At 37.1% G+C, this 24,114-nt stretch overlaps 1 protein-coding gene across 3 annotated transcripts in view; it reads right to left on the bottom strand.

Annotated features, from left to right (window-relative positions):
• CHST3 (carbohydrate sulfotransferase 3) overlaps positions 1 to 24,114 on the bottom strand; it is an 840,714-nt gene that overhangs the window by 242,834 nt on the left and 573,766 nt on the right. Inside the window, exon 4 of one of the 3 annotated variants that reach the window (XM_044056902.1) lies at positions 4,171 to 4,446. The exons of the other annotated variants lie outside the window; for them this stretch is intronic. The gene's annotated coding sequence lies outside the window, so the exon portion shown is untranslated. The remainder of the gene's footprint in view (positions 1 to 4,170; positions 4,447 to 24,114) is intronic. 3 annotated transcript variants of the gene reach the window in all.

Below are 24,114 nucleotides of genomic sequence, written 5' to 3'. Positions count from 1 at the left end.
AAGCTCCCACAAAGGCTAAAGTGGGCAATCCTGTGATGACTCAAAGTCCTGGAAACATTAGTAGAATTGCTGCAGGCTATGTACAATGACCTGATAATACAAATATAAAGAGTAGTTGGACACATAGAGGGGATCCTAGTGGGAACGGACTCACAGAGGGAATCCCAGCAGGAACAGATTCACAGAGGGCATCCCAGAGGGAATGGGAGTGCATCAGGTTTCAGCTCTGAATTCACTGCTGTTCATACTGGCAATGGATTGCTTTGGCAAAGAGGTCAATAGAGACAGATCAACAAAGCTCCTATATGCAGACATTGAAGCTTTACAAACAAACTCTCAACAGGAACGTCAGTAAAGGATGGGGATCAGAATGTTAAACTGATGGCACATGGGGTGAAACTGTCATGGTAGCAGATGGGTTACCAGCTTCAATTACCCGAGAGGGGTTGTTGAAAAGAGAAGTCTAAATACAGATGTGCTAGAATCAGCCAGCTGGCACAAAGCATCAGGGGTAGTGTGTGACAGATGAATGGTGAAGAAGCTAAAAAGTAAGGTGTTTAAAACTATACAACCAGTACTACTGTATGGTACAGAAACCTGGGTTGTGAAGGCACAGCAATTGAGGAAGCTAGAGCTAATGGAGAAGAAGTGTCTGAGACTGGTTGCAGGATACACACAGTGGGACAAATGAAGACTTGAAGGCAACAAAAGCAGAATCCAAAGTAGCTCCAATCACAAAGAAGGTAAAAGACAACAGGATACAGCAGTTTGGGCACATGTGCAAGAAAGCAGAAGCCAATATGAGAGAGAGGAAGAAGGTAAGAGGAAATAAGGATGTTCAGCAAAGAGAAGGGTGGATTGTATGAGAGAAGGTGTGGCAGTCAGGCATGAGTACTGATGAAGGTAGGACAGTGGCACTGAATCAATAGAGGAACTGATAGCTGATGGTCACACAAAGACACAAAGACCTCATGTAGAAGGTGGGAAAAGGGAGATAATGCTGATGATGGTATCCAAAGTGTGCAGTAGGCAGAATATAGTTACTGGTTAAACAGATCACACTAAAGCTTCAGAACAGAGAGAAGAGTTAGTTACAATTCATATTGCTTTACTACAACAGAGAAGAGAAAAAAAGTGGCAACAATGACAGCAGTCAAAAGCATTGTTTAAACTGTGTTAACTTAGTAACCAGAAGTGATGAATTACATATGAAAAACATTTACAACTGCAAGTTCCAACAATTCAGAGTTTCACTAGTGCAAACAACACTACCCTCCTAAACACTTACTCAAACATCTATGTAAGCAAAATATGACTTTTGTATCTAACGCTTACTGAATCAATTTTGTTTCCCCAGCAACTTGGAAATTTTTTTGACAACTTGATATAAATTTCTGTAGTACAGAAACATTGTGATAAAATGCTTATTTTACTAATAAATTCATTCATATTCATTTATATAATTAAATTATTTGATTAATGTAGTTCTTCAGCTGGATGTAAAACCTATTTTCAATGGAGGCCTGGACAGGAAAGTTCTGATAACAATGACTTACAGAGATAGTTAAACAGAAACTCACAATAATAAATAACTAATAACTAATAAAACCCAGCAAACAAAATGGTGGGATGCCAGATTTAATCACAGGTGGTTGTTTCGGTAACTTACCCAACTAATGTGTAAATAAGCCAAGTGTCACATATAGCTTGCCAGAGACCAGGCAGGAATTTTGGCTAGACAAACAAAAACAAATGCCAATTTTTACTGACATACAATTTCTTATGACAGTTCTGATAATCCACCAGTCTGCAGATACTGCACCAAATACATGTAAAGCTTAGAAGGGCATTATTCTAAAAGGGCCCTGAAAACTAGTCATAGGCCTGGGGAAACTAACCCCTTAAAACAAAAAATCAAACCAATAAACAAACAAACAAAAAAAAAAAAAGTAAAATTAGAATAAGTAATTTACTTTATATAAGGGAATTACAGATTTTTTGGTAGTGTTTTTCTGAACTAACCCCCCAGTAGTTGTGTGCAGAAGTAGGTGTGGCCTGATTGACTGACTTGCCAAATTACCATGCTAGTGTATGCAAATAATGCATGATTGACAAGCCATGCAGATTTGCTTCACCGTCTACATGAATATTCATCAAGTTATGTAGTGTTTTTCGTTTTGTAGGGAGTGAACCCCTCTGCACCCCGCCTCACCAAATTCTATATACCAATTCCGAAATCGCATTACATTGAGGAAAAGGGTTACTTGTATGCATCATGTGACCGTCAGCTGTGTACAACCTTTTGCTACTGTTCAGTGTAGTTTGGAGAGCTGAACTTCTTTTTTTCTACCGTCCATGCGGTTTACAGATCCTGCTGTACTTGTACCTCAAAGAAATAACCGTTCGAGGATGACATACTCCTGTCTGTAATAATAAAGGAGGTGTCAATTACCTATCAGAGGATCAGTATAGCGTTTACAGTTACTACAATACAAGTTATACACATTTTCCTTTTTTTTCATTTCATTTTTAAAATTCATTTCTTATAGCAGGGCGTGCACGTTGCATCATTATTAAAGAGAAGACTATTTAATCCGAACAACTGTTATTTCTTGGTATTACAACAAGTTTACAGGATCTGTATACCACAGGCTCAGAATGGTGGCTGAATATCCATGTGGATGAAGAAAACAAGATGAATATTCATAGATTTTTAGACATATCACCTGGTGCTGGGTGGGGTTTGGGTGGGCCTTCCTACTGTGCATCCAGGGGGGGGGGTTAATACAGTAAAACAAAGCCTTTTTTTCTGCTCGACACAGGTTAATTTACTAAATTATAATAGCAAAATTCCACAATAACTGGATCTAAAACGTACGATCGCAATAGCCAGGTGTCCAACATAACTGCTCATACATTTTTGCATGCACAAGTAGTGAACAAAAGCACTAGAAGCAAACAACACCTCGAGCTGAGCACCTTGAGCTAACAGCAGCATGAGCTATTACAGCTTCAGCGAGTCTAAGTAAACCTTTGTCTGTTCCCAGGTTTTTCTACAACAAATGCTTGACTACATTTTTGAAAAACTTGTAAATCATGGATTAACTGTACAATAATGTACTCTGTCACTTGCGTTATTGTGGTATTTGGGCACATCTTGCTATGTTTCAGGAAAGACACCATTTGAAATGCTGCTGTGCTTGTAACGTTTCCTGATATTGAACCAATAAAGTGGCATTACAACCATACCTCAGTAAACTTTGAGAGGGACAGGTAAGTCGACAATGTTTGGAGGCAGTTTGTACACAGCATAAGGCAGCATGTGAGTACAGCTGTGCAACATGGCTGCTTCTGTATCAGCAGTGGGTGATCTCAAGCCAGACTGTAGATAGCTTAACAGAAACAACATTGTTCTGTTTTAGAAGTGTTATGGCACGTCTTTGATAAAAATAAAAAAGTCTGTTCTCACTTAATTAAACACTGGCTTTATACTGTCAGTTAATTAAATACTGGGTTTATATGAAGCCATTCCCCCTCCCTTGTCTTTCACAGTGATGGTAACTCAGCAATATTTAAAATCCAGTTGTGGTATGTAATGTATAATGAATTTTGATTTATGTCCACTTAAAGTCTATTTCTACACATACATGCATGTTGAAATCTAAAATAATTAACAAAAAAAATTAACAAAAAAAAAAAAAAAAGAGTAAAATGCATGACCATCTAGTGCCAAAATGCTGGGATGTAATTTAGTTAACTGTGCTATGTCAAAAATGGCATTATGGTACATGTGAAAAAGTAGCATTAACTTGAAAATGTCATCTTTTAGCCAATAGCAACCTTGGTAAGGTCACCAGATTGGTACTTAGCTTTGAAAATATCAAAACTGACTAAATGAATTCCTGAATTTCATAGGCTGGTTGTGATTATGCTATTTTGTCACTAGCTTATTCAAACATTTTCTGTAAAAATCAAGAAATGAAAAGTGAAAATGAATGTACAAAGCTTTCTGGTCATTCGTTTTAATCCCCTAGTCTGACCTAACAGGTGTATTCCCTGTGACGAAACGCTGAGCAGTGATGTCAGCTGTCTTACTAATGCCTACATTTTTTAATTTAAATATGTACAAAACAACCTAGTAACTAGGAAAAGAAATCTAAAGCCACTTACATTTTGTCCTTAGGATATCATAAAGTCAGCAACGCATCTCCGTTATGATACACAAAGAAGTTGGAGAAGAAAACTTCTTCATATGTAGTAGTAATACCATTTGTGTAAGCAAATGTCATTTGTTCTGTTCTGAATGCAAACTAACAAAGAATTTCAAACTTGTACCTCAAGAAGGGAACACTTTTTTTTCATTGACCCAGACATTCAAGGAAACTGAAGCCAGCAAAACACATTTCCCTCAGAAAGCGTCACAGATGTATAAACAGCAAAGTAGCTCTGTGAAGAGGAAACCACAAGAAACACACATCAGTCATCCATGCTACTTTTACAGAATCTGCCTAAACAGAATTAAAATAACAATGCCACATGCACTCTGCTTTAGTTGAGCAGCTGAGGGGGAGGGGTTCCTGTGCACCCATTTACACAGTTAAAAAATGTGAATGCTTACCCATCTAATGAGAAAGGAATGCGTCACTTGGTACTCATCAAACTCAGCAGCAGTCAACGCAAAGGAGGTTTTGAACTGATCGCCCAGTAAAGTAGCTTTTGCAGTACTTCATGTGAGCGCTTACATTTGCTTCATTTACCAAGTACTCTAAACAATGAATAACCCCATTCATGGCAATAAATAACAGCTCTGTTCCCAGCATTTCTGATCTGCATTTCATAAACAGAAAAATCAAATTCCTGGCACATCAACCTTAAAAGCAGCTGATGGCTCTGGGAGAATTTTAAAATCTAATCTGGTATTTGATATTTTTGATTTTAATAAATTTTCCTTCAGCTTATTTTTTATGAAGAGTTGTACATTCTCTCACAGTTCATCTGCATTTATGGAATAACACTCTAATTTGCAGCCTGGTTCAAGTCTCATCAGGAAAATTTTTTCCCAGTTGCTGGATACAGTGTCATCTTCACTTCTGGAGGAGTTTGTAACTGCTGGTGTATTTTATCAGAAATTAAAAGAAATATGCTACAAAAGTTTATCAGTTCTGTTTTGAGTGCCTAATGTCTGCATTACTCACACGTGTAGGCACGTAAACATCACAAAGGTTTTTCTAGTACTCAACATTCTGCATCTGTACTACCCTCTTATAATATCAATAAGACAATGAATTTTATTTAATTATTTATTTGTCTTTGTTTACTGGGAAAGACAGACTGGGTAATACCCACTTTCAGCAGAGGCCTAGATTTACTAATGGAATGACAAGATCTCACCCAGATTTGTGTGTGTGTGTGTGGGGGGGGGGGGGGGTGGGACAGCATTGCAGGTAATGGCACACCTCATCACTAAGGGCTTTTCATCCAGAAAAAAGGAGGTCATTGTCCCACTGTACTCACCCCTCATTAGACCCATTACAGAATACAACGTCTTGTTTGGTATGTACTTCTCAAGACATCTGTAACAACTGGAAAGGCCGCAGAAATACCTCATTAAAAGAATCACAGGCCTAAAGCAGATGCCCTACGCTGACCGCCTTAAAAAACTCCAGCTATACTCTGTCGCATATCGTCTACTCAGAGGCGATCTCTGCTTAACATACAAGGCCATGTCAAACCCAGAGCTGTTGGACATGCTACACTTAAAGAAATCCCAATCCCTCAGAGACACACACTCCAGGGATATAAACCTTGTCATCACAATAAACAAAACATGTTGGAGGGATAGGTTCCTGACCCAGAGACTCCCCAGACTCTGGAATAGATTGCCCATACATGTCAAGCAGAGTGCCTCTTTGGCCCTCTTCAAAAGTAACCTTGAAGATTGGATGGGAGAAAGAAAATTCACCCCAGGGATCACGTCAGTCGCCCTGCTAGACAGGGGTCCAGGGAAGTAAATAGTGTGGGAAGAAATAGCCAGGGAATTGTTATGACTAGGCTTGTATAGGCCCTAGGGCTGATAGCCTAGTACCAACCTATGAACCTATAATCATGGTGGGTCTGCTACAGGTACTCATGTTCTAGCAGCTTGCAACATACATGCTCACTGTCACTTGAAAAAGTACATGCTCAAACTCCCTTTAGCCCAATCTCCCATTTCTATGTAGCCTTCCCAACACTCGAACCTATAAAAATGCACAGCCCTACCAGAACCATAATGTAACCTTAAAAATTCCATCCAGTTCACAGTCCAAGTCCAAATTTGCACTCTCCCTCTCAAAACCTAGAACCCCCAATTTCTTCCTAAACCTAAAAGTCTTCTCCCATTCCCTAACACTAAAATTCTCTACCTGACCCTCTCCACGGTGGTAGCCCTTACCATGCTCGAACTTGAATAATGCGTTTGGGTTAAGGAGTGGCAGCTGACAGCCTAAATTCATATTTGAGTTTGAACTGGAAAAGCAGCCTACATGCACTACAAGATGCTTGAGTCCCTGCCATCATGATAGTAGTTTTCAAGCACTTGGGATTTAAGGACTTGCAGTAAAACCATCATGGCTATGGTGATAACCAAAACAGAAGGACCATATTGTCTTTTTCTAATGTATCCTAGATAGCTGGCTTAAAGTCAACATCCAGAATCTTTATGTTCTTCATCAGAGGGCTGACTTTGTTAAAGCGGAAAGCTTTCTAATGATGTTGCAGTACTCTAACAGGTCAGTACACATTACACCTATGATGTAATGCGCACTGACTCATGATGTAATGCATACTTACCCATGATATAATGCATTACTCTATCAGGTCAGTATGCATTACATCATAGGTGACAGACTCAAGTTACATCACCAAGGAATAAAGATTTTTTTTACTTTTTAATTTCTCTAAATCTTTTGGGTTTCTAAAACCAAGACGGGAATGAACCCCATTGCTTAGTCAAAGTACGATTAAAGTTCATGAAATTAGTACTTTTTCACTCTTTGATGTCAGCCAAAAGTGCTCTTTGCAGCACCCGCATTGTGCCCAGTAATGATTCCTTCTACAATTCGTACAGAGTTACATGTATTAGTAACATGTCTAAATATGATTGTAGACTCTCTTTTATAAGACCTGTTGCTCCTACTACTACTGAAACGGTCTGGGCATCTTTCTTCCACATTGCTCTCATTTCTGCTTGCAAATCCTGATATTTTAAGACTTTTCTCTCTCTGTACACAAGACACTTTTGTCACTAGGTGCGGCAATTTCAGTGATCAATGCTACTTTTGTTTTCTTTTCTTGGACCGCTATATCTGGTTTTCTAGCGTCTGTCTTTTGAACTGTTGGTAATGGATGATCCCATGTGATTTAACTTCATCATTATTTTTGATGCTTTGTGGCTCATGTTTCTAGTGTTTTTCAGCCACTTCAGTATCATAATGTTTGCGCAATCCCCAGTGCAACAGCTTCACCACATTATTATGCCTTTCAGTATACAGTCCTTCTGCCATTAGTATGGCGCAACCAGCAATGAGGTGTGCAACTGTTTCCAATTCTATTTTACAAAACCTACATTTGTCGTTTCTCCCACATGTTGAATGGACTTTGTAAATCAATGTGTGTGTAGCCCACTCTCTTGTACTGCCAATATTAACCTTTTATCTCTTGGTTTGAATTTGCCTCTCCTTAACCTTTCCTGCGTTCGTTCCTGATCAACATGAGGCTCTTCCAGAAGTTTTCTATACTCAGAACTATATTTATGCATTTTCCACATTTCTTGTCTTCCCATCTGGTCCTTCACCGTATATTCTTTCTTTTGTTTTTTTGGTACATTCAGTTGCTGCCTGATTTTTATCCACTTGCGGTTTGATTTCCATTCCTGCTTGATGCTGATATGCTTCTACTAGCCTAAGCAGGGAAGTCATCTTAGATTTATTTTCCACGTTTCAAAACTTTAATTACAGTTCAGTAGCTAATAGAGTTGTTTTTTACACAAATGTTACACAAAATGACTGCATTACAAAGGACACTAGCACCATTTATTTAAATTTGAACGTTGACTGCATAGTTGTCTCTGTCTACAATTATAATTGCAGATTGCTTGCTATAATGTGATTTTTAGTGGGATAGTTTGGGTCCCAGTTCCTTAACCTAGCTGATTCCCTACAATAACTGCACTTTTACTTGCTGTTGATAATCTGCTTTCATCCCTACTTCTATGCATCCATCCACATTCAGCTTCTATTTCTTCCATTTCAAAGTCATGGGTATCTGTATCCTATCCCAGCAAGCACCAAGTAATCTTGATGACTATACCAGCTCATGTATGCTACACATATACTCACATACTTGCCAAGTGCACACCTAGGAGGCTAGTTGAAATAAAACAGAACTTACCTAAGATGTGGGGAGGAAACAGAGGTTTCCTGCAAATAAATCTTTCATATCTGCCGCTTTTCTCCTCAGATCTCCAGAGTAAATTATAATCAGCTTGACTTCATAATTAGGAAACAAAAATAAATAAATGCAATAAAACTTAGATAGTTCCTAAATTATGAATTACCGGTCCCTGAAAAACCCAAAACCAGAACTGAGGTAACAATGTGTTTGGACTTTCTGCTCTGCTGGTAAGCTACTGAAAGGTCTGTCATTCCCAAAATATGTAACAAAATCTAGCCTGTTCTTTAGAGTGTAAGACTTGGCTTTTTTGTAAATTAAAGGAGGATTTTTGTGAAGGATGGAAGGACAAAATATCCAGAAATGATTTTTTCTCAGATGTGATACGATTAAAAGGTGCATTTTCAGGTGCAGTAATAAGGTTACTTTTACCCTACTATGAGGAACACACCTGGTTTTAGACAGACCAGACAGATTAGTTCATGAGTGATGTAAAATTCTCGAGTCAGAAGAGATGTATGTATTTCTTCACAAAGTCTGTGGCTTCTAAATGAAGGACCTTAATTAGGACTCATTCCTTAGATCCAAGAAAGTCAACCTCAGGACAAAGTTTCAGGATGGAGCCTGAGTCTTCAGACTTTCAGGGACACTGACCACACCAACTTGACTTAGTTCAGGGATAAGGACACTGATGGTCTAATACTGGACACTTCACGTTGGTTGACAATGGTCCTTAAGAAAGTGACTGTCTCACTGTAGAAAGGGAATAGAATGGGGTAAGGTACCTGGAAGAATAGAAGTAGACCTAAAAGACAGTGAAGATTAGAAGCAACAAGTTTTGGATATGTTGTTAAAAAAGAACAATCAGAGTGAAGAAAACAAAATAATTTATCAATAACTTAATATTAACAGAATGCAACAAGAGTAAATTTTGAATGGTGACTAATAAAATAACAAAAATGGAACTGATGCACAGCTCTTTATGACATTAACTACAACAAAGGCTATATATTGGCGTAGGACAGAGAAAGATTGTGCTGCCATGTCCCTTAAATTCTCCATAAATGAAGTTTTGAGTTGTTTTATTCTCGTCCAGTGTACTGTTTGTTAGGAAGGATTACAATCACATATTTAATGCCATACACGGTTTTATTACGTATACAGATTCATAGTGATTTACAACATGTTTGTGATTATTAATGCTGTATTTTTTATCTCAAGAAAATATTTACAAATTTATTTATTTACTTATTTTACATTTGTTAACCGGGTTAGTCTGGCTGAGCTTTTGGCTCATTTTCAGCAGAGACCCGGGGAGAAAAGCTCCTCAGGACTAGAAAACAATTTATTAAATTTTAGTAACATAGTAGTAACAAATGTCAAATTCACACTGTTTATAAATGCCATTAATTTGTGATGTCCTTTGGGACAAGGAATTATTAGCTGCACTCTAGCTCTGAAGACTTCTGACATTGTTATAACAGAAAGTGACAGTATTTGGTAAAATGCTTTATAAAAGTATAATCAAATTGTAAAACTTTCCAGTTAATTTAATATAATGGCTGGTATTCGTAGTCAGTAGCAGTGTAGGGCAAATTGCCCTGCACTAATGATCTTATTTGTATACCAATCCTATGCATTGACTAATACTCACCCAGATTCCCTAAAGGTCAACACCTCATTACTTGGGAATTTGGGTGACTATGAAATGCTCTGCTACGCACTTTGAACAACTATGCAACACACTATCACATGTACAGTAGAGCAGGTATAAAGATGAATGCACAGATACAAGCACTGACCTCCACATCTGAGGGTGTCTGCAAAGAGAGTGAGACAGAGAGAGAGGGACACACCACGCATGCACGATATACATGTTACACTCATTCACATACAAAAGAACGTATCTGTGCAGGGTGAAGTGGTTCTGATTTACTTTGCAGATTTTCAGAGCACTGGAAGGTACAAATGTCTCTCACGAGAATGCAGCACAAACTTAAAACCTTTGGAACATGCCATGTCTTGCACATGCATAGTTCAGGTGTCTATGAATCATGAACTATGCAATTACTACAACTACCAACATGATGAGAAGGTCATTTACATGGCTGCTGCCTCACACAGTACTGCATCTCTTACATATGGCACTCTGAAATTCATGGCCTGGACAGCAGAGTGGTTATTCTGGGTAGTGGGTGAGGGGGGGCAATGAATCAAAATGGTCTTGCAAAGTACTGAAAACAACTTGTGCTCACCCTGCATACATCACAAATGGCTCTGAATATCAGCTTGTGCAATCAGAGTGACAGTAAAAAATTGGAGAGGTTCATAGGTGTGTATAAAGCTAACAGCCACAAAGGCCTTTTAAGCCTAGCCATGCATCCCAAATCTCCGATGAGCTCTGGCACCCTTGATAAGTGTAAGCAGGGGCTTAGGAGATGAAACATTTACAAGCAGGGTCCTGGGAGATGAACCACTTACAGGCTGGCTGTGTCCAATAGAGAGATAGGTGCCAAACCAGGGATGAATATGCGAAAACAAAGAACCATGGCCTGTTATACATTTCTTTGACACGAGAAACAAGCACTCTGAAATGGTCAGATATATTGCCAGTTTATTGTGCATAAGACATTTGTCAGGCTGACCTTTTAATTACACAGCCGTTAAAGGAAACAAGATGGTATAACAGCAAACTTAAAACAAGGATGCAGTGCATTTTGAACATCATAAGCTCAGCCTTCCCTATGATGTATTCACAAATATTTACATTATAAGACAAATCAGAGAAGACTAGTCATGGTAGCCATGAATAACAAAAGACAAGACAGTAGCTGCTCGTGATATTGGACTGCAGCCCCCCCCCCCCAACTGTGAACCACAATGGTACAATCCAATATCCAATAACTTCCTCACATAGAAAGTGAATCCAGACTGCTGCCTTACCAGTCCAGATTCAGGAAGAAAGCAGCAGACTGCTGATGTCCCAGAAGTCTATGCGGTACTAACCGCATAGACTGGAAGGGAATTGGACTGCAAGGTCTGGGAACAGTCTTGGAACACTTGCAAACAGGAACCAGGCAACCAGAAGTGTGCATTCTGACACATGTGAACACAGACGAGGATGAATGAAGCTGTTTGGATTTATGTTTGCAGACCCACCTTTGGACTTTTACGTCATCGAAGCTTGGATTTATTTTTGCAGAGCCAGCTTTGGATTTTATCATTGCATGTACATTACCATACTCACATAGCTTAGCTTTGGTGTGTGTGTGTGTGTGTGTGTGTGTGTGTGTGTGTGTGTGTGTGTGTGTGTGTGTGTGTATGTGTGTGTGTGTGTGCGTGTGTGTGTAATGCCCCAGTTGATTTATATTGGTGGCTATAGAGAGAACTCATTTTACCTGCTGGTGGTGGTTAGAGAATACCTCAGGCTTAAACCCTATACCCTGGGATCAGGTAATAAGAGCCTGAATTCCCTACCCCCCACCATCTGTGAAACTTTTGCCTCATATTCTGTTCTGTTCATAATAAAATCTGTGGTTTCTGAATTTTTAATTCCTTATATAGTTGACGGTGCAGTGCAGTGGTAGCATTGTTACCTCATGGCTAGAGGTTCTCTGGTTTGATTCTTGGCTGGGGTGCCTTCTGTTTGAGTCTGCCTGTGTTTGTGTGTGGGTTTGCTGTGGTGTCCTCCCATGTTGCAAAGACACGTGTCTGCACTATTTCTCCCCGGGCCTCTGCTGAAAATTGGCTTTTGTTCCAAGTCAGACTTTCCTGGTTAACAAATATAAAATTGGCAGGCATTTGAATTTCAGACTTCATATTCTTCAGAAGGTACATAGTAACACAAAACCTTTTATTCTAGCAATTTTCAAAGTTTATAAGATGAATATTTGAAATGTGTCCCTATTTTTGGGACTGTATTCCCCCATTACTGGCTTTGTCCAGGTTTTTTGTACTAAGGTTGAGAGCTATGGTGAGAACTGAATTCACTGAATATGTTTGAGGGCTGTATTCCCCCATTACTGGCTTTGTCCAGGTGTTTTGTGCTAAGAGGTTGACAGCTATGGTGAGAACTGAATTCACTAAATGTTAACCATTTAAGTTTCAGTCATCCTCTCTTTCATAAAAACAGTTTTTTTTGGCATAGTGGTATGTTGCTCTGACTGTTTTGCACAGGGTCCTGGATTCAAGTCTTGGCAGTGAAATGTATGGTGGTAACACAGTATTTTATATGCAACTTTCCAAGATTATACAAGCAATGTTTAAAATGTGTCCCTGGTTTTTGGGCTTTTGTATCCCCCAATAAATGTTGGCTTTTTGCAGATTTCTTGTGTTGCGAAGTTGAGAGATACAGTTGAGTGTCGAGTAGATTTTACAAGGAGCTGAGAGCTGCAGGGGAAGAGAAGTTTAGTGCTGCTTACGCTAAGGCTGCTTGCATTGTTAATAGCACAACAGGTAGTGTACTTACTTTTGATGCAGAAGGCTATGGGTTCTACTCTCACAGGAGGAGGATTTTGCCGTACTGAGAATGTCCTCTTTGGCAAATATAGAGACATTTTATTTGTAGATGAAACAATGAAATATAAAGTTGTTTGCTAGCAGCAACCTCTTCAATAGTTACAGATCTTTTTATAGATGACTTTTACTTCTGCAGAGATTGTGCATATTTACTGATACTGGTGGATTTTAGAAGTTTGAGTAGACTTTTATGATGGAAATGTTCTCAACTGGTCAGTTTTGTAATTATTGGTGCATGCATTTTGTTTCATTGTTTACTGGGAAAATGTTCAAAACAATAAATTTAAACCACCCTCTCACAACTGTACTGTATTATACAAGGAATACAATTTAATACAATCAGGAAGGTGTATCACACAACACATGTATGTCTTCTGTGCACATTGCCTATCATTTGAAAACAGCCCAAAGTTAATCTTTATACTAGCCAAATGTATTTTCTTTGAATGTGGATTTCAAGGCTGTTTCAATGACTGTGAGTTTCAAGGGCAGAGAAGTTTTAATGCTAAGTATGTTTTCATTGTGAGACTGCATTGTTTAGCAGATGTCTTAGTGTTTGTGCTGTAAAATGCAAAATAAAACTTTCAAATGAAATCCAAATCATCGTAGACGTAAAGCAGTATGCACATTACAGTGTTTATGGTAAAAGGGGTGAAATAGCCGAGTAATGGGATATTGGAATGGCTGCAGAGGGAGGCTCCATTCGACCATGATTTTGTGAGGGGGAAGGGCAGCAAACTCAAAGACAGCCTCGGCTGAACTATACCTCTCAACTGTCCAGATTTTCACAGAATGAATAGATTTTTGCTTCTTATTTTTGGTTTGTTCCTCATAAAATTTGTGTTTTTCTGGCAAATCATTTAGGAATTAAGTCACTAAATAATAATAGACATTGAGTTTCAGACTTCATAACATTTAGAAAAATTCATGCTAAAGCAAGACCTGTTATTCTATCAACTAAGTTTATACAAGAGCAATATTTAGTACTGTTTGTATGTTCCCCCAATATATTTGGCCTTGTCCAGATTTCTTGCGTTAACAGGTTGAGAGGTGAGTGCAAATAAATTGCTTTATAGAATTAGGCATATCCAAACCTCTCAACTGTCCCCAATTTTGGCTCAAAATGCTGCTCTCCCTCTAATAATCCTTCCACAAAATGGCAATTTTGGAAGAAGACGTGGAGGGTTTACAATTAATAAATAACTGTAATACTCAGAGTTATAGATTACTTTTATTTCAGAAATGCATGTAGATTTGTTTATTTTGTCAGCTGCTCAAGTTAACAGTACTAATATTAAAAAACATCCTTTCTTTGACAGGTTCCCAGCTGGTATTGTGTGGCTACTTTATGTTTTTGCATCACATTTTTTGTCCATTTTTCATAAATTTTTGCTTTTCTGACAAATTAGTGGCAAATAATTAAAGAGTGAAGTTAGAAAATAATGATAGACATTTGAGTTTCAGATTTCATACCCTTCAAAAAATTCATACTAATGCAAGACCTACTATTCTATTAGAAAGTTTATAAGAGCAATATTTAAATATTGTCCTTATTTTGGGGCCTTTGTAACACTTCTATGTATGGCTTTGTCCAGATTTCTTGCTCCGAGGTTGAGAGGTATGACAAATGTGTCAGGGCCATCACAGTCAGCCAGAGACATTTCAAATTGTGACATACTTGTTGCACCCCACTCTCCCATGTAGTGACTCTAGATGTGTCCAAGCAAGGCAAGGAGCAGTTATGCAGTATAATTGTGCAGAGTATCCCTCCATCCAAGGTTATCACAAGTACTACAGTGGCTTTTCATCTGTTCTTGCTTGATTTTGCAGAATTTTCTGTTTTTCTGTCATATTTTTATGCTGTTGATTTATGCTTCTTATTATTCAGAAAGTGCCCGTTGCTCTGTGTTTAAGTAGCAGTGCTTTCATGACCATCAGGTAAGCTTGTCTGAGATTGTAAGATGCAAGTAAGCTTTAATAAGCATACTGTTAAAGAATTACCAACATTGAAAGCCTTTTTGTTCTTGCCATGCAGAAAATACTTACATAACTAGATAATGTATAAGCCTTGGGTATTGAAATGCATATGACAATATTTGTAATAAAGGACAAGATTACATTATTTTAAGAAGCTCATTACCTTTGTTGGAGACTTGCAGTCATCTTTGCAGGATTTACCCGTAAACTAAACAGAATACTAATCTATCATGTGTGGTCCATTACCTGTACAGTAATCCTTTAAGCAATTTATCTTGAGCTTGTTTCTTGTTTGCTGTTCATTTTTTGCTTTGACCATGTTTTCCCCATGAAACAAGTAAATTGTTGTTGTCAGGCAGCAGGTCTTTTTTGGATAAGAAACATTTTTACAAGTGGGGATATCACAGAGACTGCTACCTTCAGCATGTTACTTGGTACTTTTATAAAGCTAAATATAAATTATAATTAGAGCTGCAGTGCAAGGAGAAGTGGTTTGAGCTGAGTGCTGCTTGTTTTTCTTATACTTGACTTTGACTGGCATTCCAGTAATGCATTTAAAAAGTAATTTATTTTTTATGCCTTGCAACCTTTTTGTTTCCATCTAAATATTAAGTAAATTGAAAAAATGGAATGGATTCCATTGGTAAGTATATACCAATGCAGAATGGTAAAAACCATCCTTTATTAGGATAAAAACGATTATCAGTATTCACCAACGTAAAATAATAAGCGCTTTCGTCTCTATTATACAATTCAGGAGACTTTATCAAACAAGAACTGAACATTAAATCTGAGTTTAAATACTAAAAGAACTGAAAATCTACCTCCCAAATGACATCACTTCCTGGTAGACCTCAAAGTTCTAATTAAAGAAACAGTGTATCTAAAAAGAACATATAGCTAAAAACCATATATAAGTGCAAATCGCATGCATAAAATAATAATGAATAATAAATAAATAACTAATATATATTGGCAGTACTCTAATAAATATAAACAACAATAATTGTTCATGTATAATCATGCAACTCCCAACAAAGGATAAACAAATGCACAATAAACATGGAATCCTAAATTAGGTTCCATATAACAAAGTATTGGCAGCTTTGTAAAAACACGCCCTAAACTCTAATATGACAGAATTTTAGCAACTGTCATAAAAATGTGCAACATATGGTTTAAATGCTTGTATTACATAGATTAAAACAGTGGGACAACTAAATGGGAAGAAATTTGGGCAATCAAAATATATACTAGAACACCACCGCTATCTCTGATAGTCTAAGAAGCCAATGCTTAAATATGTAAACATAAAACTTATCTCATTTAATACAACAATATGTAAACCTAATAAATACCAACTAAATAAATAACTAATAGTTAAAAAAATAATTAAATAGTTAAAAGGTGTATTTCCATTAGTCTCTGCCTAATGCTTTCATTTTTAGTAAACTGCTAATGGAAATGTTATTATTTAAGCCTGGCAAACATGCAGCATTCATGCGCAATTGCCAGGCTAGTTCCATTTTTTTCTAAATAGTATGGCCAAGCACCTCCCCTAGTGGAATAGACCATACTTTCCAGTATAAAAAAATTTAAAATAGTGTTCTGGGTATATATTAATATGTTTAGCTAATGCATTATGGTCGTGGCCATCACGAATATCTCTAAGGTGCTCACCAATTCTATTTTTCAACTTTCGTTCAGTTTTGCCAATGTAAAAACATGAGCAAAGTACACATAGGGCACAATAAACAATTTTCTCCGTCTTACAAGAGAATTTACCGCTGATCCAAATGTTCATTCCATTGACTTCTACAACATCAGCTTCAAGTATGTTGCTATAAAATTTGCATCTTCCACATTTATACATATGTCCCCTACTTCGTTTTGGTGCATGATGTTCAGATATATTTTTCAAACAACAGCCTTTCCTATATACACAAATCAGACCTTCCACAAGAATATTTACCATATCCTTGTCATTGCGTATGAATTCCCAGATCTTATTTAATATATTTTTAATGCTATATGCTTCCCTACTAAAAGTAGTTATAAAACTATTCTGACATGATTTATTAATGTCACCCACCTTATTGTCAATAAGGTTTGCAGGACCTGAGTCAGGAAAAACTAATGACTCGTTAGTGCTAAATTCTATTCTCCCAACTTCTTTAATTTTCAGAATAGGTACAAAGTGACCTTCCTGTCTCTTATTAACAACTTCATTCATTATTTGATCAATTAGTTTCACTGGATATTTCCTTCTAATGAACATCTGTTTAAAAATGTTGCATTCCGCTAAAAATGTATTCCATTCAGTAGTCATCCGGGCTGCACGCACAAACTGTCCTTTAATTACAGCCCATTTTTGGTGAAATGGATGACTACTACTAAAATGCAGAAAACTGTTTGCATATGTGTTCTTACGAAATATTTTAGCAACAAAACAATTTAATGCTTCATTCTTTGCTAACAAAACATCTAAATAAGAAATGCTGTGTAAAGTGTGTAAATTTTAAAAATGTGGTTAAACCATTAATAAAAGTAATAAAAGCATTAATCAAATCCATTGGTCTGTTCCACAAAATAAATATATCGTACAAATAACGAACATATGTTTTACAGAATGGATAATATTGGGAAGGGAAAACAAAGCGTTTCTCCCACTCCAACATAATGATATTGGCATAAAAGCCACCACAAGCAGATTTTTATTTATTTATTTATTTACATTTGTTGACAGGGAGTGTCCGACTGGACGTAGGTCCATTTTCAGCGGAGGCCCAGGGAGAAAAGCTCCACAGTTAAAATAAACAGACAGTAGTTACATTGGATTACATAGCAATTAACAATTTAACATAGCAATTACTTACAACATATTTACAGATGAAGAACATAGTACATCAGTAGACAACTAGAATCTTTATCTGTGACGTACATAACAGACATTAACAAATGTTACAAGAAGAAGTTCCTGCTGTATAATAAGTACTAGGCTTATGAGCATCTGCGCTTGCTATAATCAAGGTAGTTAGTGGAGTGGAAAGAAAGGTAGTGGTTGGATGGGGTAGGTGATATTAGAGTGGGAGTTGCAAGGGCATAGCCAGCATGTTTTAGGTGCACTTTTAGTAAAGTTTTGAAGTGGGTGCATGATGGTTTGTGAGCGGGACATTATCATGTATACAGTTGACTACAATAACAAAATGTTGGATATCTTGAGTACAGATATTTACACTAAGAGTTCCCTTAATGAAATGAATGGGGCATATAGGAGAGTTAAAGGGTTCATACAGGACATGTTCATTGATGGTTTGATTTCTATTAATGAACTACATTATTTAATGGTGGAATACCCAATTATTTCAACTATTTTTGGGGCCCCAAAAATCCACAAAGATGTCCATCAGCCACCTATGAGGCCCATTGTGGATGCTCGGGGCTCTATTACATTTCCACTAGTTAAGTATTTTGATAAAGCCCTAAGCCAGCTAGTATGGAACAAACCCAATATATGTATTGACTCATGGGATTTTTTAAAGAAAATGGATGAAATTGAATATAGTAATGACTATTCATTCATCACTATAGATGTTACCAACTTGTATAGTATTATTCCCCATGAAATAGGACTTCAGTGGTTTTGTGAGTATCTGCATACAAAGCACATTGGTCAGGACAAAATTAACTTATATGAATAAATGATGGATATTGTATTAAGAAACAATTTTATTTTGTTTGAGAGTGAATATTTTTTACAGAATGAAGGTGTCGCAATGGGATCTGCTTGTGGTGGCTTGTATGCCAATATCATTATGTTGGAGTGGGAGAAACGCTTCGTTTTCCCATCCCAATACTATCCATTCTGTAAAATATATGTTCGTTATTTGGACGATATATTTATTTTGTGGAATGGACCAATGGATTTGATTGATGCTTTTATTAATGGCACTACCACATTTTTTAAATTTACACACTCAATAGGTAATGACAGCATTTCTTATTTAGACGTTTTGCTAGCAAAGAATGAAGCATTAAAACTGTTTTGTTGCTAAAATATTTCGTAAGAACACATATTCAAACAGTTTTCTGCATTTTAGTAGTAGTCATCCATTTCACCAAAAATGGGCTGTAATTAAAGGACAGTTTGTGCGTGCAGCCCGGATGACTACTGAATGGAATACATTTTTAGCGGAATGCAACATTCTTAAACAGATGTTCATTAGAAGGAAATATCCAGTGAAACTAATTGATCAAATAATGAATTAAGTTGTTAATAAGAGACAGGAAGGCCACTTTGTACCTATTCTGAAAATTAAAGAGGTTGGGAGAATAGAATTTAACACTAATGAGTCATTAGGTTTACCTGACTTGACAATAAGGTGGCTGAAATTAATAAATCATATCAGAATAGTTTTATATCTACTTTTAGTAGGGATGCATATAACATTAAAAATATAATAAATAAGAACTGGGAATTCATACGCAATGACAAGGATATGGTAATTATTCTTGGGGAAGGTCCGATTTGTGTATATAGGAAAGGCTGTTGTTTGAAAAATATATTTGAACATCATGCACCAAAACGAAGTAGGGGACATATGTATAAATGTGGAAGATGCAAGTTTTGTAGCAATATACTTGAAGCTGAAGTTGGAGAAGTCAATGGAATGAACATTAGGATCAGTGGTAAATTCTCTTGTAACACGGAGAGAATTGTTTATTGCGCCCTATGTATACTTTGCTCATGTTTTTACATTGGCAAAACTGAACGAAAGTTGAAAAATAGAATAGGTGAGCACCTTAGGAATATTTGTGATGACCATGACCATAATGTATTAGCTAAACATATTAATATATACCCAGAACACTATTTTAATTTTTTTAAACTGGAAAGTATGGTCTTTTCCACTAGGGGAGGTGCTTGGCCATACTATTTAGAAAAAATAAAAAAAAAAACAAAAAAACAAAGAAGCTTCTTAGACTATCGGAGAAGGCGGAGGTGTAATAGTACATATTTTGATTGCCCGAATTTCTTCCCATTTAGTTGTCTCACTGTATTAAAAATATATCATTTAAAAAAAAACAGTTTTAACGTATGTAATACGAGCATTTAAGCCACATGTTGAACATTTTTATGACAGTTGCTAAATTCTGTTATATTAGAGTTTAGAGCGTGTTTTTACAAAGCTGCTAATACTTTGTTATATGGAACCTAATTTAGGATTCCATGTTTATTGTGCATTTGTTTATCCTTTGTTGGGAGTTGCATGATTATACATGAACAATTATTGTTGTTTATATTTATTAGAGTACTGCCAATATATATTAGTTATTTATTTTCTTTATTATTATTTTATGCATGAGATTTGCACTTGTATATGGTTTTTAGCTCAATGTTCTTTTTAGATACACTGTTTCTTTAATTAGAACTTCGTGCTTTGCCAGGAAGATACAGTGTTTCTTTAATTAGAGCTTTGTGCTCTACTAAGAAGTGATGTCATTTGGGAGGGAGATTTTCAGTGCTTTTAGTATTTAAACTCTGCTTTAATGTTCAGTTCTTGTTTGATAAAGTCTCCTGAATTGTTTAATTGAGGACGAAAACGCGTATTATTTTACATTGGTGAATACTGATAATTGTTTTTATCCTAATAAAGGACTGTTTTTACCATTCTGCATTGGTATATACTTGCCAGTGGACTCCATTCCATTTTTTGGATTTACTTGTTGGTTTCTTTTTTATCACGTAGTAGTCGTTTGGTATGGAGTCGGGGTCTGGCAATGTATCTACAGGTGACCCACAAATGAGTGGGGAATTAAATGGATCAATTGGCGACTTGTCTTTTTTAATTCAACAATTAATGAACCGTATGGATCGGTTGGTGCAAAATACTCTTTCCCAGATGACTATACACCTAACACCAGGTGCGTCTACTTCGGTGAATAACATGGGAGAGCAAAGTTCAGGTAATGGTGAAGGACAGGCAACAGCTTTTAGTACCTCTACAGCATCGCTAAGACTGGACACTAGATCTAATGAGGTAAACGGTGATGGGCATATTGGTGCAGATAACTGTAGCAGGGTTTTTAAAACACCCACGCTATCCGAGTGGTTAAAGAATGATTGCATATTAGTGAATAGTACAAAAGTTACTAGTATGGCATTACAGGATCAACTTAATGAACTAGATCGGTACCTTTTAAAAATAAAAAAGATACAAATGGATAACCAGTTTTTTAAGGAGTGCCTTAAACAGAGAACTGTACCAAAAGGCCTTAGAATGTGGCGTTTTCCTACAGGATTGGTTGCAGGTTCTGATTTTCATAAAGACTTGTTAGGACTACTTGATGGATTTGGCTTTAAATATATGCAAATGGTTATTGACTATAATAACAGAATGATTGATTCTTTGAATTTTGAAGTGACAAAAATCAGATAAATTAATTGTACAAAACCCTGCCTTTACAAACAACAAATTTGAATATTGTTGCATCTTCCGGAGCATAGAAGAATGAATGCTTATTATTAAAAAGAGGAAGATGAAGAAGTTGGCTAAGGATGAGCAGGAATATGCTGACAACTTAGTATACACTAAACCCCCCCCTCACAAGTTTGGCAGAAACATAAAAGAAGTGGTGAACAACAAGGGAATGGTGTTAGAACTTTCAATGAGGTGACAGAGATGGACACCTTCGAAGAAGAACATTTTTTAGACGAAGAACAATATCCACCATTGAGGCGCTCAGAGCGTCTAATGAATCAACAGAGACCTCAACAACAGCAAAGGGGCCAATGCAACAACTTTCAAAGGGGGGGGGGGTGTACAACAACAGGAGTCAGAACAGGAACACTCAGAGGGAGCAATAGATGTTGCCCCATCTGAGGAAACGGTTTTAAATGATATGAAGAACAGCAATGGTAGTATTTTAAACCATATGTTGCACATTTTTATGACAGTTGCTAAATTCTGTCATATTAGAGTTTAGGGCGTGTTTTTACAAAGCTGCCAATACTTTGTTATATAGAGGTTCATAGATTAGTACTAGGCTAACTGCCCTTGTGAGCCATTTTAAGCCTAACCTAATTATCCCTTGTGAGACTCAAACCCTACACCTTGTGTTTGCAAGGCAAACACCTTAACCATTAGGCCACCCTCCCAATCCTAATTTAGGATTCCATGTTTATTGTGCATTTGTTTATCCTTTGTTGGGAGTTGCATGATTATACATGAACAATTATTGTTGTTTATATTTATTAGAGTACTGCCAATGTATATTAGTTATTTATTATGTATTATTATTTTATGCATGCAATTTGTACTTGTATATGGTTTTTAGCTCAATGTTCTTTTTAGATACACCGTTTCTTTAATTAGAACTTTGTGCTTTGCCAGGAAGATACACTGTTTTTTAATTAGAACTTTGTGCTCTACCAGGAAGTGATGTCATTTGGGAGGGAGATTTTCAATGCTTTTAGTATTTAAACTCTGCTTTAATGTTCAGTTCTTGTTTGATAAAGTCTCATGAATTGTATAATTGGAGACGAAAGCACTTATTTTTTTTACGTTGGTGAATTCTGATAATCGTTTTTATCCTAATAAAGGACTGTTTTTACCATTCTGCATTGGTATATACTTGCCAGTGGACTCCATTCCACTTGTTGGTTTCTTTTCTAGATATTAAGTAAGCTGTCATGCAGCCAATGCACTGAAATATGTTTTTCTTCTGCACTTCATTTTGTCTTGATTGGGCTCTCATAATGAATATTTGGCACCCAGGGCAGCATATTTAATTAAAGTTCCAGTTTTTTTTGTTTTGAGCATAGCCCCTCCCCTTTCTATTTGGCCGCACCCCTTCCCATTGGCCCCACCCATTCAGCTGTCTCCTGCAGCCCCCCTTTGGTGTGAAGTCACCAGCCGCCACTGATACAAGGCTTCAGTGCCTTCCACACACTTAGACCATCAACTACACAGAAAGCGGCTAAAGTTGGAGGTGTCTTGATTTACAAGAACAACAAGCGTACCACTAGTTTGGTTAAACAGGATGTCACACTGAAGTTCCTCCATGTCCATATTACCATAGGCAGTCTCATAACTTATCCTAGCAAGGTATAGGTCACTCTCATTGCCCCATGAAACCCATAGTTCATACTAAGACCTATTGGAGACACTCACCATTCAACCAAATACCATACTCAGGGGGACAATTATCCATCTATAAACTGGGAATCCTACAAAACCACTGAATTTGGAAGTGCAGAGATTCCTACACATTGTAAGCACAAACATTCTGGACCAGTTAGTGCATACTCCTACTACAGGTAAAAACATATTGCACCTGGTACTCACAAATATGGGAGAATGTTGCAACCCCCCCCCCCCCCCAGGTATTGTATCTTCTCTAGTAAGGTCAGACAACAAAGCAATCACCTTGGAAATAAGAATCAATTCATTTTTTGGAATTAGTGCATATCAAACCATATATGTGGGGTGTGTTCAAATACATTCCTTTATATAGACATCTATGTAGTTGTGGCAATTTGTGAATTTTCAGGCCTGCTGATTCATGCTATTTAAACTGATATTAATAAGTGACATGAGATATTTATATTTGACTTATTTATGGTCATTCATGTGTTATATTGAACTTATACACACTGAAGATATTATACACACTTATGCACACTGAAATGATGTCACTTCTTTTTCTCTCTCCTCTGCTATTTACACTGACATACCCCACATCTTATCACACTCTCCTGCAATCCTCTCCTAACCCTCCACTAGGAACCTATGTCCCTCCCAAGTTCTATTCAGCTCCTACCTTACTCCTCTATGCCCACACTCAGTACACTCTACCACACTACTTATTTTTCAAAACAAAGTTACTCCCCTCACCAACACAAATCCCAAAGTTAAAATCCAAATTTCTATATCCTCTCCCCCAACCTACCTTTTTTCTCTCTATCCTGACATCAGTACACCTGTCAGGTGATATACACCCCAACCCTAGTCCTAATAACCAACTTTCATCTTCCAACTCCTCCACTCCATCTACTATCACTACTACTTCCTCCTCCTACACCTTTATCACTCCCTCTCTTACTACTACCTCCCCATCTATTTTCACTTCCCTACACAGAACCAAAATACTAAATTACCTCTCCATTAACATTCAGTGCATCTCCAA

The sequence above is a fragment of the Protopterus annectens genome, chromosome 14.part0 (genome assembly GCF_019279795.1).
Source record: "Protopterus annectens isolate FY-2018-M chromosome 14.part0, PAN1.0, whole genome shotgun sequence".
In the NCBI taxonomy this organism is placed as follows: Eukaryota; Metazoa; Chordata; order Ceratodontiformes; family Protopteridae; genus Protopterus; species Protopterus annectens.
The sequence above is the reverse complement of the archived record's forward strand: the minus strand, read 5'-3'. Positions and strand labels throughout refer to the sequence as shown.